The sequence below is a fragment of the Balaenoptera physalus genome (assembly GCF_965194825.1).
Source record: "Balaenoptera physalus genome assembly, chromosome: 2".
In the NCBI taxonomy this organism is placed as follows: domain Eukaryota; kingdom Metazoa; phylum Chordata; class Mammalia; order Artiodactyla; family Balaenopteridae; genus Balaenoptera; species Balaenoptera physalus.
Genome location: NC_138883.1, coordinates 173,994,476 through 174,010,402, shown reverse-complemented (window position 1 = coordinate 174,010,402; position 15,927 = coordinate 173,994,476). Strand labels below are relative to the sequence as shown.

At 36.9% G+C, this 15,927-nt stretch overlaps 1 long non-coding RNA gene and 1 pseudogene across 2 annotated transcripts in view; both read right to left on the bottom strand.

Annotated features, from left to right (window-relative positions):
- The window catches only part of LOC309656462, a 1,106,578-nt gene that overhangs the window by 264,323 nt on the left and 826,328 nt on the right, over positions 1 to 15,927 (bottom strand). The window lies entirely within an intron of this gene.
- The window catches only part of LOC309656440 (small nuclear ribonucleoprotein Sm D1 pseudogene), a 436,073-nt pseudogene continuing 430,789 nt past the window's right edge, over positions 10,644 to 15,927 (bottom strand). Inside the window, exon 2 of the transcript XR_014268286.1 lies at positions 10,644 to 15,630. The product of XR_014268286.1 is annotated as a small nuclear ribonucleoprotein Sm D1 pseudogene (transcript). The remainder of the gene's footprint in view (positions 15,631 to 15,927) is intronic.

The window sequence follows — 15,927 nt, the reverse complement described above, 5'->3', positions numbered from 1 at the left end:
ATCTTAAAAGCAGTATAGACTATTGAAGAGATTTAAGCAAAATTTAAAATGTGACTTTGCCTCCAGAGAGGAAAATGAATTCATTAATTGAAGCAGAATTGGACCAGTCCAGGACCAGTTAACCCACTGTGAAGAAAACTCTAGAATCCAGTTGTGAGAAGATGCTAGCTTAGGTTAGGATAGTGGTAATCCTTAAGTGGATGGATTTTAGAGGCACACAGGTATATGTGTTGATTTTGAGTTCTTTGTATCAGGCACTTAATGTTCATCATTTATTTTAAACTTTACCTTCAATAAATGATTAACTTCCCCAAAACAAGATTCTTCTTTCTCTATTTTCTCCAGCTTTATCTTCCTTTGCTGTCGCTTTCTCCACACAGTGGAACGCAGCTTAACTTGGAGGGGAAAAAAGGCCTAAACCAGACCTTTCAACTCTGATGCTTCTTTTCAGTTAAACAGTACAGTTTTTTTTTCCTTTCCTTTTCTGGTGTTGGTGGAGCAGCTATGGGGTAGTAAGAGGTAGAGAGATGGATGGGCATGTTTGGAATATGGCCAAGACATCTTTATCTTTAAGGAGTCCTGAGAAATCTGGCTATTATACATCCTGATCAAGTCTCATAATGTTTTCCAAGCAAATGAGACCACTTTGTAAAAAGCAAAAGTATCTTCTCACCAGGAAAGGGGCCATGTGCAAGAGGAGGAGGTGTAAATGGAGAGGAGCCGCCAGCCCTTTCAGAAAGCTGCATGATGTAACAGCCCCACTACACGGCCTCATTTGTGCTGGAAAATTTTAAATAGAGAAATATAATCTTGTCCCATTAGCATAGCAACAAGTATGTTCTCAGTATAATAAACGTGGTTCCAACATGGCGTTCAGCCCCATTTTGCACGCCCTTCTGTCTCACCTTTCTGGTGCCAACGCCACTGAAGTCCTCATGGAAAGACAGCCTTTGAAAGAACCCTGCTGGCTTTTTGGCTGCCTGTTGGCAACAGAGGAGACGAGGAGGACGGGAGTGTACATTTGTAAAGTTCCACTTGCTTATCTTACTCAGGAACAGCATTTTATCCTTTCAAGCTCATCCCCCAGCCACTGTAATTAGGCTTTCCAGAAACAGTCTTGCAGCTGTCTTGACATCACAATAGCGTTTTGATAAGCTTGGACAGTTACCAGTTCATCAACCTGGCAAGACGTTGCAGCAGACCCAAAGATTTCACTGGATCTTGGTGGATGCCATTAGTTCCCAGAACGGAAATAGAAAAAAATTTATAACAATATGCAAAGAAGTCATTCAGGAGTGGGCTTATGGTATCCGAACTTTTGTGTTCAAACCTAGCAACAAGTCTTTTCAGATTGAATCATTTACTTACGGGGAGTATAAATGAGCGTGGAGTTCTTTCATTGATGAGGAGGTAAGGGGAAAAGGTAATTGGAGAAAGAGGGAGGATGGGAAAGAGAGATACATGGACAAAGAGAGTGGAGAAGAAAGGCAAGAGGCAGAGAAGTGTCTTGAGCTGTAAGCTTCCTGAGGTCAAGATTCAAGTTTTCAGCATTCTTCTTTTAAACAAGATGGTACATATGATCATGTTGATACTGTTGGGGTACCTACCCCAACTGAGCATCAGTGATTTTGTAGTCAGACCAAAAATCTCTATCATGTATCAAGGTCTTCTTCTTTTTTCTTTTTAAATTGAAGTATAGTTGATTTACAATGTTGTGTTAGTTATTGCTGTACAGCAGTGACTCAGTTATACATCTATATATATACATTCTTTTTCATATTCATTTCCATTATGGTTTATCACAGGATATTGAATATAGCTCCCTGTGCTATAGAGCAGTCCTTGCTGTTTATCCATTCTATATATACAAGTTGCATCTGCTTATCCCAAACTCCCTTCATCCATCTCCCACCCCCCTAACCCCTTGGCATCCACCAGGCTATTCTCTATGTCTGTGATTCTGTTTCTGTTTCGTAGATAGTTTCATTTGTGTCATATGTTAAATTTCACATGTAAGTGATATCATATGGTATTTGTCTTTCTCTTTCTGACTTCACTTAACATGATAATCTCTAGTTGCATCCATGTTGCTGCAAATGGCAAAATTTTATTCTTTTTTATGACTGAGTAGTATTCCATTATATATATATATATATATATATATATATGTACCACATCTTCTTTATCCATTCATCTGTTGATGGACATTTAGGTTGTTTCCATGTTTTGGCTATTGTGAATAGTGCTGCTATGAACATAGGGATGTATGTATCTTTTTGAATTATAATTTTGTCTGGATATATGCCCAGGGGTGGGATTGCTGGATCATACGGTAATTCTATTTTTAGTTTTCTGAGGAACTTCCATACTGTTCCACAGTGGCTGCAGCAACTTACATTCCCACCAACAGTGTAGGAGGGTTCCTTTTTCTCCACACCCTCTCCAGCATTTGTTACTTGTAGACTTTTTAATGATGGCCATTCTGTCAAGGTCTTCTATAATGAGAGAATCTTGAATTCAACAACACCAGGATTGTCTGCTGTAGGTCGTCAGGAGCCTTTTCTCTTAGGTGGAGTAGAGATGTCCAATAAAATTTCCAGTGATGACGGAAATGTTCTATCCCCTGCCATCAAAGAATTTGAAATGTGGCTAGTACGATTAAGGAACTGAAATTTAAAATGTTTGAATTTTAATTAAGCTACATATGGCTAGTGGCTTACCATAGCGGACAGGGCAGTGGAGAGCTGACGTTACACACTGGAGGTGTTTATGTACTGTCACATCCTAGGGGCGGAAGGGACAGGCACCCACCCCCACCCAAGATTAGAGGAGAGCTATTCTGGAATCATTAACGGAACCCTCTGAAATGAACCTCAAACCCTCAAATGATAGAGAAAGGCATCTGAGGGACAGAATAATACCTTATGCCCTTGGGCTAGAGCCATGCCCATTACCCTTTAGGCTTTGACTCCATTTCTTTTTCAAAATCTAGCCATTGCCAGTATTTCTAGCATCACTGCAGAAGGAGAAGGAATAACTTCTGCTTTTGATTTATACCTGCAGGACCAGCACAGTGCTGAGTTGCTGGTTCAAAGATGCTTACTAAATAGATTCAACATTATGCTCTAAAAGGGAATCTTCAAATTCGCCTATTAATATGACTGTTATGGAATGTGATTTCCCAGTGCTGGGAGTGGAGAAAGAATATTTTTCTCCTCTAATTGCAAATGTGTGATTGCTTTAAAAAACACTTTTGCTTGTAGGTGAGACCTTCCATTTGAGCCATAAGCAGGGTTATCTATGTTCTTGAGATTTCTCCTGTTGTCATTGTCTCACTGAGGCATTAGTGAATAGGACAGGAGCTATCTGGGGGTAGACTTGCCCCCTGGTACTTGTGCTCTGCCTGTGTACCTCAGTAAAAGTGGCATGTAGGCAAAAGAGAGAGGCAGCATTTGGCCCAGTGACTCCACTGCAGCTGCTAAGACAGAAATGCCAATGCAAAGCTGAGCCACTAATTGGAAATGGAATAAACTAAAGAAATCTTGGTTCAAATGGCAGCTATATTTTTTCAAGAGAAGGTTTCAGTTGAAATGCCAAAAGAGACAGTTAGCCAAAACATTTGTCTATGGAAATTTCTCTTCTCTATTTTATTCAGATATACAGCTGGGTGCTAAGCAAAGCACTTCTTGAGAACACATGTCTTGGATAAACCAAGATGTTTATTTTCCTAAGTAGCAGATCAGATTGAACTGGCAACAAATAGTTCAATTAGCATGGCTGTTAATAGGGTGGTCCCTGCAGGCTACAATAAATGAAATCCACACGTTGGAACTGAGCTCCTAGGAAGCCCACACCAAAGTTAAGGTTGTTAGCGAGGCACCTATAGCAGGTTTTCAGTTTTTATGAAACATCAGGATGAGACAGGGTCAGATTAAGAACTCATGTGCATGTTCTGTACAACTGCCATTTACTTAATACATTTTGCATGATATTCTTCCATGGCTCGTACACAAGGGCTAAGTTCTACATTCTTCTTTGATTTTAGTGTCAGAAAAATGCTCTCTTCTTCTGGTGAGCTGGTATAATTCCTGATATCAGTCATTAAAACAACACATCTAACCTTCATGTCCCTTTTGCCCTGGATTCCTGAAAACGGAGAGCTGAATTCACTGTTCAATTACATTATTGTCCTTGGCTTCTATTTCTCTACCCCTTCCTGGTTAGCAAGCTCCAAAGATACTGGTAGTCAAGGGGGAATTTAGCTCTCTCCTTGCTGAGTGATTTTGAACAAGTCACTTTTCTTACTGAGCCCTAATTTACTGATCTGTAAAGTGGGGTCATAATTCTTATTTCTTAGGTGTTTTGCTATAGTGGTGATTCATAGTAAACACTCAAAAATGCTAATTATTGAATTTTAAATTATTCTTTTGACCTGCAACATATTTGGAAGCAAATGACATTAGTGAGATAATCAAAACGTAGTTTGAGGGTAATTATTTAAAGGACTGAACCAAAATGGGTAAATTGACATTGCTTTTTCTTTGTTGACAGTCCCTTCTAAAGGTAAAATTTACATACGGTGAAATGTACAAATCTTAGGTGTTCAAGTCAATGAATTTTGACAAATGTACATACTCATGTAACCCGTAACCCTATTAAGATACAGAGCATTTCCATCACCCAGGAAATTTCCCTTGGGCCTTTTTCAGTCAACTGCTTCTCACTTGGAGACAAAACTTTCCTGAATCATTTCACTGTAGACCTCTTTTGCCTGTTTTAGAGCCCCATGTAAACGGCATCCTACACTGTGTTCTCTTTTGTGTCTTGCTCCTTTTGCTCAGTGCGTGCCTCGAGAGTCATCCACGTGGTTGAGAATATAAACAGTTCCCTCCCTTTTTATGCTAAATACCTCCTGTTGTATGAAGATACCACAACGTGTTTATTCATGCTCCTGTTGATGGACATTTGACTGTTTTCAGCTTCTGGCTACCGTGAATAGAGCTGCTGTGAACATTCTTGTACAAGCCTTTTTGTAGTCATATGTTTTCATCATTCCGGAAAAAGACGCAAACATAGAATCACTGTGTCAAGTGAGTGTATCATTTTACATTTCCACCAGCAAAGTATGACTGTTCTTCATCTAGACTGGGTGTTACCAGTCTTTTTAAAAACAACACACACACTCTGCTATATTTAAAAATAGATAACCAACAAGGACCTAATGTTAAAAACAAAAGCAAACCAAGAAACAAACAAAAAAAACACACTTGTATTATTGAAAGAAAATTTATGTATTTTTACATTTTTTAAAATAAACATTTAATTTTGGAATAATTTTAGATTTACAGAATTATTTCAGAGAGTGCAGAGGCTTCCCATTTATCTGGTACCAAGTCTTCTCTACTACTAACATCGTACATTAGTATGATACATTTGCTACAGTTAATGAATCAATATTGATACATTATTATTAAGTAAACTAAAGCCCATACTTTATTCAGATTTCCTCAGTTTTTTCCTAATGTCCATTTTCTGTTCTAGAATCCCATCTAGGGTTTTACATTATATTTATTAGACATAATTCTTTAGGCTTCTCTTGGCTGTGACAGCTTCTCTGATTTTCCTTGTTTTTGATGCTCTTCACAGTTTTTAGAAGTACTGGTATTCTGTAGAATGTCCTTCAGTTGGGATTTGTCTGATGTTTTTCTCATGATTAGGCTGGAGTAATGTGTTTTGGGGAAGAAGGTCACCCGGAAGTAAAATGCCATTCTCATCACATCATATAAAGAATACATACTATCATTATGACTTATCACTTTGATCACCTGGCTTCAAATAGGGTTTATCTAGTTTTTCCACTGTAAAGTTAACTCTCTTCTTTTCCCCTTTCTATACTATACTCTAGAGGGAAGGCACTATGCCCAGGCCACACTTTAGGAATGGGAAACTATGTTGTACCTCCTTAAGTGTGAAGTAGGTACATAATTTATTTTGGATTCTTCTCCACTGGTGATTTGTCTATTATCTCTTATTTACTTATTTATTTAATCATTTATATCAGTATGGTTACATAGATATTTATTTTATATTTTGGGTTATAATCCAATACTAATCTTATTTTTTTCCGAATTGTTCCAGCTTTGGCCATTGGGAATGCTTTCAGTTAGCTCTTGTGATACCTCCATCATATTGTTGTATGTGCAATTTATTTTTTAAAGCATTTCGTTACTTTTTGGTGCTACAAAATGCTCCAGGGTAAGTCCTAGAATCAGCCATTTCCCCAAGGAGCCCTGGTTCCTTTTACTGGAGACTGGTACTTAGAAACCAAGAAATGCCTGCTAGGTGTGTTCATTGTCACTGGGTATTCTTACTTCTCAGCTGACAGAGCAAGGAAATATGTGTGTATGTGTACTAAACTATGTTTGTACACATATCTAAAAATATTTCTGTATGCAACCCTCTGTGTCTGTATTAAGTTAAACCTGAGTTCATACTGATGTCTCTAATCCACCATCACAGGGATCATTCTAACCTAGTCCCCTTGCTTATCTGTAACTTCCTACTGCAATAGTGAGAAGCCTGGCTTCCAATATCTGGTATCCATTAATTTTTTTCTTTTACAAATGCCATTGGTGTTATATTTAAACATTTATTACCAACTCTAATGTCATGTAGATTTTCTGCCATGTTCTCTTCCAGAGGTTTTACAGTTTGGCATTTTACTTTAGGTCTATGATCCATTTTGAGTTAATTGTATGTAAGGTACAAGATTCTTTTTTTTTTCTTTCTTTTTTTGCATATGGACATTCAATTGTTCTAGTATCTTTGTTGAATAGATTATTCCTTTGATCATTTTTCACAAATCAGGTGACTGTGTTTGTGTGAGTCTGTTTATGGGCTCTTTATTCTATTGTAAGTATCTGTATATATATTCTTTCACCAATACAACACTGTATTGATTACTGACTTACAAACTTGTAATAGTCTTGAAATCAAATATCGTGAGTCTTCCAGCTTCATTCTTCTTAAGTATTATGTTGGCTATTCTAAGTCCTTGACATTCCAAGTGTACTTTAGAATTAATTTGTTGATGTCTACAAATTAGCCTCCTAATGGGGATAAAGTTGAATTTATAAATCAAGTTGGGAAAAAGACATGTTTACAATACTGTTTCTTTCAATCTGAAAACAAAATCATCTATTTGTTTAGATTATTTTATTTCTTCAGAGTTTTACAGTTTCCTGCTTATCGACCTTGTATGTATTTTGTTAGATTCATCCCTAAATATTTCATTTGGGGGACTACTATAAATGGTACTGTGTTTTTATTTCAAATTCCAATTAATTGTTGCAGGTATATAGGAAAGCCACTGAATTTTGTATATTAACCTTGTATCCTGAACCCTTGTAGTAATCACTTATTAATTCCAGATTTTTTTTTTCATTGTTGACTCTTTGGATTTTCTGTATAAACAACTGTGTTATCTGTGACCAGAGATCATTTTATTTATTCCTTCCCAATCTGTGTATCTCTTATGCTTTATTGAATTAGATAGGGCTTCTAGAACAGTGTTGAATAGGAGTGGTGACAGGAGGCATCCTCGTATTGTCCCCCATCTTAGGGGAAAAGCATCCAGCATCTTACCTTTAGGTTTGATGTCAGCTGTTCAATTTTTTTAGATGTTCTCTATCAAGTTGAGGAAGTTCCTCTGTATTCCTAGTTTGCTGAGAAGTTTTATTATGAATGGGTATTGGATTTTTTTTTTTTTAAAGTAAATCATCACCTTTTTTGACCAGGATTCTTTATTATTTATTTATTTATTTATTTATTTTTGGCTGTGTTGGGTCTTCGTTTCTGTGCGAGGGCTTTCTCTAGTTGCGGCAAGTGGGGGCCACTCTTCATCGCGGTGCGCGGGCCTCTCATTATCGCGGCCTCTCTTGTTGCGGAGCACAGGCTCCAGAGGCGCAGGCTCAGTAGTTGTGGCTCACGGGCCTAGCTGCTCCGCGGCATGTGGGATCTTCCCAGACTAGGGCTTGAACCCGTGTCCCCTGCATTGGCAGGCAGATTCTCAACCACTGCGCCACCAGGAAAGCCTGGGTATTGGATTTTGTCACATGCTTTTTCTGTGTCAATTGACATCATATAATTTTTCTTGTTTAGTCCGTTGATGTGGTGGGTTACATTGATTGACTTTATTGAACTAGCCTTGCATACCAAGAATAAACCACACTTGGCCATGGTCCATAATTCTTTTTATACATTGTTGGATTCTATTTGCTAATATTTTGTGAGAATTTTTGTGTCCATGTCCATGAGAGATATTGGTTTGTATTTTTCCTTTCTTGTCAGATGTTTTTGTCTGGTTTCGGTATTAGGGAAATGCTAACCTCATAGAATAGGTTAAGAACTGTTTCCTCTGCTTCTGTTTTTCCTGAAAATATCATGGAGAAGTGGTATAATTTCTTACATAAATATTTGGTAGAATTCACCAGTGAATCCGTTTGGGCCTGGTCCTTTATTTTTTTGAAGGTTATGAATTATTGATTCAATTTCTTTAATAGGTATAGGGATATTCAGATTATCTCTTTCTCCTTGTATGTTTTGGCAGTTTGCATCTCTCAAGGAATTGGTCCATTTCATCTAAATTATCACATTTGTGGGCATAGAGTTTTTAATACTTTTCTCTGTTATCCTTCTAATGTCCATGGGATCAGTAGTCATGGCCCCTCTTTCAATTCTAATTTACTTATTCTCTTTCTTTGTCTGTTAGCCTAGCTAGAATTTTATCAATTTTATTGATCATTTCAATGAACCAGGTTTTAGTTTTATTGAGTTTATCTATTGTTTTCCCTTTTTCAGTTTCATTGCTTTATGCTCTAATTTTTATTACTTCTTTTATTCGGTTTGCTTTATGTTCAGATTGCTTTTCTTTCTCTAGTTTCCCAAGGTAGAAGTTTAGGTTATTGATTTTAGGTTGTTCTTCTTTTTAAACATATTCATTTAATGCTGTACATTTTCTTCTAAGCACTGCTTTTGCTAATCCCACAAATTTGGTAATTTGCATTTAATTTCTATTTAGTTCAAAATACTTAAATTACTTTTGAGACTTCTTTGATCCATATGTTATTTTGAGGTGTGTTCTTTAATTTCCAAATATTTGGGGGATTTTCCAGTATGGATTTCTAGTTTAATTCCACTGTGATCTGAGAACATAATTTGTATAATTTCTATTTTTTTAATTTGGTAAAGTGCATCCTCTGTCCTAGAATGTAGTCTGTCTTTGTGATTGTTCCATGTAAACTTGAGAAGAATGTTCATTCAGCTTTTTTCTTTTTTTAGTTTGCTTACTCTTTATTTATTTACCTTGTGATATAATTGACATATGACATTGTTTGTTTCAGGTGTCCAAGATAATGATTTGATATTTGTATATAGAGCAAAATGATCACCACAATAAGTCAGATTGCCTTTTTTTGAAAGGAGTATTCTAAAATTTTCATTTAGTCCACGTTGGTTGATAGTGTTGTTCAGGTCAACTATATCCTCATTGATTTTCTCCCTATTTAATCTCTCAGTTACTGACAGGAGGTTTTGAAGTCTGCAACTGTAATACTAAGTATGTCTATTTCTTCTTTCAGTTCTATCAGTTTTTGTTTCATATTTTTTGATGCTCTATTGTTAAGTGCACACATGGTTAGAATTGTTACATCTACTTTGTGTGAAATTTATATACCTACCCCAGCTTTCTTCTTATTACCATTAACAATAGTATATATTTCTCTTTCCTTTTGATATTAAACTGTCTGTATTTAAAGTGGGTTTCTTACAAATAACATAGATTTGTGTCTTTAAAAAAACTACTCTGACAGTCCTTGTCTTTTAGAGTATTTTTACCGATCATATTTAAAATGACTATTAATATAGCATTTGAATTAATAGCAGTCATGTTTGTAATTGTTTTGTATTCATTGTCAGAGGCTTTTTGTCCTGTCTTTGGTTTTATAGGAGCTTTTTATATGATCTTATTTTATCTCCTTTTTGAGCATATCATTCATACTTTAAAAAATGTTTTTAATGGTTTCCCTGGATTTTAAAATATCAATATTTAATTTTAACCAATGTTAGATCACTTTCAAATGACACTGTTCTGTTTCAAATGTAGTGCAGGTACCTTATAATAGAGCATTCCTAATTCCACTCTCCTGTTTCTTATGACATGGTTGTCATTCATTCCACTTATCACTATGCTATAATAATCCAATACATAATTACCATTACTACTTTAAACAGTTATCTTTTATATCAATTAATAGTAAGAAAAGTCAAAATTTTACTTTACCTTTATTCCTTCTCTGATGCTCTTCCTTTCTTATGTATATCCAAATTTGTGGTATACATAATTTTCCTTCTACATGAAGAAAATACTTTCTGATTTCTTGCAAGGCAGGCCAGATGGTGATGAATTCCCCATTTTTCATTGTTTGAAAAATCAATTTATTTAAACTAAAAAAAAAAAAAGTTCACCCATTTCTGCTATGCCTCACTCTCTGCCACCAAATTGTTCTCTGCATCTATGAGCTTGGTGTTTTTCTTCCTCCCTCCCTCCCTTCCCCCTTTCCTTCCTTCCCTCCCTCCTTCTTCTTTCCTTCCTTCCTTCCTTCCTCTCTTTCCTTCTTTTCTTGCTTCCACATATAAGAATGATCATATGGTATTTGCCTTTCTTGTTCTGATTTACTTTACTTAGCATAGTGTCCTCAAATTCCATCCATGTTGTTACAAATGGCAAGATGTAATTCTTTTATATGGCTGAAAAATATTTTCAGTGTGTATGTTCTGTGTGTGTGTGTGTGTGTGTGTGTGTGTGTGTTTGTGTATCCCATTTTTATCCATTCATCCATTGATAGACACTTAGGTTGTTTTCATATCTTGGTTATTGTAAATAATGTTGCAGCACACATGGGAGTGCATATATCTTTTCATATTGGTATTTTCATTTTCTTGAGATGAATGCCTAGAAGTGCAATAGCTGAATCATATGTTCTACTTTTAATCTGGGGGGAACCTCCATACTTTTTTCATAGTCGTTGTACCAGTTTACATTCCCACCAGCAATGCACAAGGGTTCCCTTTTCTCCACATCCCTGACAATACTGGTTATTTCTTGTCTTTTTGATAATAGCCATTCTAACAGGTGTGGAGTGATATCTCATTGTGGTTTGATTTGCATTTTCCTAGTGATTAACGACGTTGAGCACTTTTTGTTTTAATGTACCCATTGGCCATCTATGTTTTCTTTAGAAAAATGTCTATTCACATCTACTATACAATCTTTTTTAAAAAAATCTTTATTTATTTGCTTGTTTATTTATTTATGGCTGCGTTGGTTCTTTGTTGCGGCGAATGGGGGCTACTCTTCATTGCAGTGCACGGGCTTCTCATTGTGGTGGCTTCTTTTGTTGTGGAGCACAGGTTCTAGGCGTGTGGACTTCAGTAGTTGTGGCACACAGCCTCAGTAGTTGTGACTCGCAGGCTCTAGAGCTCAGGCTCAGTAGTTGCGGTGCATGGGCTTAGTTGCCCCATGGCATGTGGGATCTCCCTGGACCAGGGCTCAAACTTGTGGCCCCTGCATTGGCAGGTGGATTATTAACCACTGTGGCACCAGGTAAGTCCCTACTATACAATCTTTATTCAGATTATTTTTTTCCTTTTGTTATTGAGTTGCATGTTTTGTATATTTTGCGTATTTTGGATATTACCCCTTATCAGATATATGATTTGCAAATATTTTCTCCCATTCATTAGGTTGCCTTTTCATTTTGTTGATGGTTTCCTTTGCCGTACAGAAGCATTTTAGTTTAATGTAGTCCCAGTTTTTGATTTTTGCTTTTGTTGCTTTTAGTGTCAGATTTTAAAAAATCATTGCCAAAACCTATGTCAAGGAGCTTACTGCCTATATTTTCTTCTAGGAGTTTTATAGTTTCTGGTCTTATATTCATGTCTTTGAGTTAGTTTTTTGTGTATGGTGTAAGATAGTTTTCCAATTTCATTCTTTTGCATGGGACTGTGTAGTTTTCCCAACACTGAATGTTGAAGAGACTGTCCTTCCTCTATTGTATATTCTTGGCTCCTCTATTATAAATTAATCAGGTTTATTTCTGGACTCTCAATTCTGTTCCATTGATCTGTGTGTCTGTTTGTATGCCAGTACCACATTGGGTTTTTTTCTTTGTTTGTTTTTGTTTTTATATGCTTTTGTTGTTTTATTTTGAATGTCTCTAGAAATGTCTGCTATTGGTTTAAGATAGAAAATTCTTCCTTAACATGATGAGGAAAGTCCATTTTACGTTTTCAGGAATGAGTGTTGTGTTATTAAATGTTATTCTGATATCTATTATAGAAGATCATGTGTATTTTGACTGCTGAACGTATTAATACATTTCAAAATACCAAGCCATCCTTGCTTAACCAATCTAATTATAGTAGATTAAAACATGTTTTGAAATATAATTTCTCTATTATTTCACTTACAGTATTCTATTTAAACTCACAATAAATTTCTTTAAACAAATCCCCAAATTTCACAAATAAAATCTTAAGCTTTAAAAGATATCAGATTGGGAATTCCCCGGTTTTCCAGTGGTTAGGACTTCGTGCTTTCACTGCTGAGGGCCTGGGTTTGATCCCTGGTTGGGGAACTAAGATCTCACAAGCTGAGTGGTGCAGCCAGAAAAAAAAAAAAACAAACACCAAAAAACATAAAAACAGAAGGCATTACTGCTTCTTGCAATACCACACACCTGGTGAAGCCTCCCCTGGAAAACCAGAGGGAACAATACAATAAGGAAAGTTCTGCTGTCCAACTGGCCAGCTTCACTGCAAACCCAATTACTTCAAACAGGAAGAGACACAGCCCTACATCTGGACAGGAAGGAGATGCCTACTTTGCTATCCAGCAGGAAGAAAATGTCTGTCATCCCAAGGGCAGCCCAGCCAATCAGAAACTGTAGTCACCCAACCAATGAGAAGCCTCTTCCTGAAAAGGACTCTGCTTATTATTGCCCCTCCCTAGGTCCCTACCCACATGCCCTATAAAAGCAAGCTCCCCTTCCTGGTTCTCTGGATTTGCCTATGGCCTGCCATAGTCTGTATATGCCAAATTGCAATTCTTCTGGCTATTCTCAAATAAATTCACTTTTGCTGATAAAATAACGGCTTATTATTAAAGTTGACAAACTCAATCTGGTACCCACTAGGGTTCAGCCTTACATTTAAACTGTGTTGCTAGACTGGTTTCACACTACAAACTTCTAGACATTAAGATTCACAAAATAAGACACAGTTAAGGGACTTCCCTGGTGGTCCAGTGGTTAGGACTCTGTGCCCTCACTGCAGAGGGCACAGGTTCGACTCATGGTCGGAGAACTAAGACCCTGAGGCACGGTTAAAAATCGTTTGTTATTGGCATTTGACTTAAAATCGATATGAGCCTCCACTGCTTTTAAAACAGACGAGATAATACAAAGTGTTCTTTATCAGAGTATTCACAATTTGCAATTAAGCATCAGTGTATATCTAACTCTGTTTCCCTTTCAGCCTATAAGCTCCAGGAGGGTAGGAGTCAACTTATGTTGGTTTACTCACTACTTATGCTTTTCTGTTTATCCCCTTCAAATCTCTCCACCTTGATGCATCACTGTGTTCCCTTTCCTTCTGCTTGCGTTCAGTTAATAGGAGCACCAACAAAGGATGGAAAAGAATGAGATACACATATACACACACCACACACAAACGCTCTTGCTATCTCAATTTACATTAACTTCCCTCCAAGGCCTAAACTTCCTTTTTCGATAACAATCTTTGCAGAACATTTCCTTCTCATTAAACAAACAAAGAAATAAACCCACATACATGATTAAATGAAAATACAGATCTAGTTCAATCCTCAGTTAGGTTTTTTTCCTTAGTATATAAACAAAGAGTAGTAAGCTTTATAAGAAACTATATACTGAGAAATATTTTTCTCTAAATCTAACCAATTAAAACAATTTTTAAAATCCTTATTAATGATCAGAAAGAATCCAGTTTTTGGCAGAGCAGTAGGTCTTCTTCCTTTTGTTCTTAAAGGACTACTTGTAAAAGTATTTGATTAAGAATCCGCCTGCCAATGCAAGGGACACGGGTTCGAGCCCTGATCCAGGAAGATCCCACATGCCATAGAGCAACGAAGCCTGTGTGCCACAACTACTGAGCCTGCGCTCTAGAGCCCACAAGCCACAACTACTGAGCTCACGTGCCACAACTACTGAAGCTTGTGCGCCTAGAGCCCATGCTCCACAACAAGAGAAGCGACCACAATGAGAAGCCCACTCACCATAACAAAGAGTAGCCTCCGCTCTCCACAACTAGAGAAAGCCCACACGCAGCAACGAAGACCCAATGCAGCCAAAAATAAAATAAATTAAAAAACAAAAAAAACCTATATTCTATTAAGAACCTATTAAAAAAGTAAAACAGGGACTTCCCTGGCAGTCCAGTGGTTAAGATGCCTCAATTCAAATGCAGGGGGCGTGGGTTCAATCCCTAGTCGGGGAACTAGGATCCCACATGCCCTGTGGCACGGCCAAAAAAAAAAGTAAAATAAAACCAAAAACACCATTAACAATGACGACAAAATCAATGACTCCTTAATTTAGAACATGATCATCACCTTTTACTAAGAACCTAAGTCTCCATGGAATAAAACTCAGGAAAGGAGAATCAATTTTACACCTCATTCCATAGGACTTTAGTTTCTGAAGTACCAAAAAGAACTTATTTCACTTGTAGGAAGGTTCCACAGAATGGAGTCAAGGTAAAACAATAAAACGCGTAGTCAGTACATGTGAAGTAAAAAGGTGTATATTCTACATATATTCATAAAAGAAATATTTAGTTCAAAAAATTAAAAGCCTGATCTAAGACTGGAATTATTCTGGGACTGCCTGGTAGTAATGCTTAGCTCTTATTGTGTTTGTATCATGAATATATATATGAACTATTAAAACTTAACATGATATAGTCAATAGACAACTCTGTCCTACATTTATATCTATTAAAAACTGCCACAAACAAACAAAGCCTGTACAAAGAGCAGCCGGAGCATCGAACACTTTGAAATCATAATCTTGAGAGACACAATTTGCTTAGGACTCCACCATCTTCTAACTTAGCCACGTAGTCTTCCTCTGCCACGTCTTCTTCTTCTTCCCTGTCTGTCATAAACAAACAAAACTACTTTGAAATAGTAGTCTTGAGAGATATTATCGCCTAGGACCCCCTCTTCCTCTGCCTCGGCCTCTTCCTCCGCCTCTTCCTGCAACAGCTTCCCTTTTCTTAGACTTCACCTTCGGTTCAACATCCACAAGAAGTGTATCCAGAGGTAAGCTGTCTGGCAGAATAAAATACTGAATGTTATTTCCATGAATACTCAGTGTTTCTAGCTGTACAGGTTCTCTGTTCTTCAGGGTCATTTTCACAGCTTTAAGATGTGTATTCATGCTGACATCTACACCTGTGATTGTTCCCTGGACCTGTGTTCTGTTCTTTAATTCAGTGGTTACAATTTTGTGACCCAATCTCACGAGCTTCATCCTAGTGAAGCCGTCACCCTTTTGATCTGATAGTGCACAAAACCTGACAACCGAGCACCGACCGGCTGCAAGTATGAATGGCCCATATTGTTTTAATTACTGTAGCTTTGTAATGTAGTTTGAAACCAGAGCACATGAAGTCTCGACCTTTGCTCTTATTTCTCAAGATTGTTCTGGCTATTTAGGGACTTTTGTGATTTCATACAAATTTTAGGACTATTTATTCTCCTTCAATTTTGAAGGATACTTTCACTAGAATTCTACTTTTTTTTTCTTTTAAGACTTTTAGTATTTCACT